Source organism: Sinocyclocheilus rhinocerous, unplaced genomic scaffold (genome assembly GCF_001515625.1).
Source record: "Sinocyclocheilus rhinocerous isolate Xijiao unplaced genomic scaffold, SAMN03320098_v1.1 scaffold2386, whole genome shotgun sequence".
NCBI lineage: Eukaryota > Metazoa > Chordata > Actinopteri > Cypriniformes > Cyprinidae > Sinocyclocheilus > Sinocyclocheilus rhinocerous.
The window spans coordinates 303,875-305,835 of record NW_015623807.1 but is presented as its reverse complement, the minus strand read 5'-3'; the positions used below and the strand labels follow the sequence as shown (position 1 = coordinate 305,835).

The window sequence follows — 1,961 nt, the reverse complement described above, 5'->3', positions numbered from 1 at the left end:
ATCGGGCTCAAACTGATAAGCAATATAGACGACGTCATTGTTTACAATACAACCGGAGCACATGCCGCTGAGGTGAAGGGCGGGACGTTTAGACGCGCACTAGAGACGGTTTAGCCAATCACAACACACTGGGCTAGCTAACCAATCAGAGCCCATCGCCTATTTCTGAGGGCGGGGCTTCATAAAAACAAGAAATGATCAGCGTGTTTCTCAGAGAAGGGACAGAGTGGAATAAAGGTAAATTATGTGAAAAATAATGCGTTTTTTTAAAAACGAAGCATTAACATGTTAGACTGCACCCCATAAACACAATGAAAAAAAAAACTAGAAAAAAAACCACCCCTTTAAGATGAAGTTCCTTTCATTTAATTCACACTACTGAAATGTATTTCATAATATTACAATATATCTAAAAAATTTTTAGGTTGGCTTTCCAGATAAAATAACTGTTTTTATACAAGTGACAAGTTTTTATACCATAACTGTGAGCTTGGTCATACTAGTTTAGTAGTAATGACACTCTGATAGAAACAGCTTCTGTTTGTTTGTGTGTGTGTGTGTGTGTGTGTGTGTGTGTGTGTGAGAGAGAGAGAGAGAGAGAGAGAGAGAGAGAGAGAGAGAGTGTGTGTGTGTGTGTGTACGTACCAGGTGTAGCATCTTGTGTGACTTTGATGGAGTAGAGCGTAGCAGCAAAGCCTGAGCCATAAGAAAACACACCGATTCTCTGTCCTGCCAACTGCTGCGGTGCATGTCTGTAGAGATACAAACGCTAGTGCATCACATTTACAGCAACTTTTTAAGAAGCAAAAAGGCTGTAATACACACTCATGAAAATAAGCACCTGTGACACTTACTGAGCGAGAACTGAAGCCAAGCAGCCGTACACTGATGGTGTGTACATGTTACCATTCTGGTTTGATATAAGGAGAGACGCCTTTGTCTTATTCTCAAACACTTCTGAACTGGCCTTCATAAAGGTCTTTTCCACATCTCTGTCGAAGTAAGTGTCCTCAATCTTCACATCTCTGCAAAAAATGAGAATGAAAATTAAAATGTTTGGCTTTTACCATGATGTGCTCACTATGAGCTGCTGGTTTATAGAAAAGAGCTGTGAGAAGAATCTTCAAACATTCCAAACTAAATTCAAAATGTAAATAAAAATTCTAATTTAAATAACTATTCATTGAAAGTGGCTGCAGTTATGTCACTGTCTGTTGTGAGACCCTTCTTAAAGAGGAATTAACCTGAAAGCTTCCAGTCCGCTGAAGGGCCCGCTCTCTGTGTCTGGACTGGGATGACAGAGGAAATCGTTGAGCATTAGTCGAGCCAAAGACTTCTGCACCAGTTTACAGTAAGGAGAGTGGAACACCATGAAGCCGAAGTCTTCAAGACTACAATGCTTTTCAAGACCCTCTGAATCACAAGGAAGACAAAACAAACTAATTATATCAGACACTGTGGCAGAGTTTTCACCCATTCATGGACCCTGAAGAAAAGAAAGATGAAACCTAAATACTAATACTAATTTACTAGCGATGCATTGATGGTTTGGCCACTGAAAATTGAGGAAAAGTTTGGCTGATAATGTGAACACAAACCCTTACATTAAGATGTGCATGATCAATGATCATGGTTTATTTGGGTATTACACAGCATGTAATGCATTAAAGGAGGAATTGTCTTTTATGAGAAACTACTGGGATTTCTTAATACCAACTAGCTGAATAGTGTTTTTTCCAAACATCACATTGCAAATCTATGGAAGCCTGTTTCCGCCACTGAATAAAAATAAATAAATTAAAAAAAGGTTATTGCGACTTTTTATCTCAAAATTCTGACTTTTTTCACAGAATTGCGTGATATAAACTCGCAATTCTGACTTTTTTTCTCGCAATTGCGAGTTTACATCACGCAATTCGGAGAAACAAAAAGTCAGAATTGCGAGTTTATATCACGCAATT

At 38.6% G+C, this 1,961-nt stretch overlaps 1 protein-coding gene across 4 annotated transcripts in view; it reads right to left on the bottom strand.

The window, feature by feature from the left end:
* Positions 1 to 1,961, bottom strand: part of LOC107737058 (hydroxymethylglutaryl-CoA synthase, cytoplasmic-like) — a 12,515-nt gene that overhangs the window by 2,321 nt on the left and 8,233 nt on the right. The gene's annotated exons all lie outside the window — the stretch shown is intronic.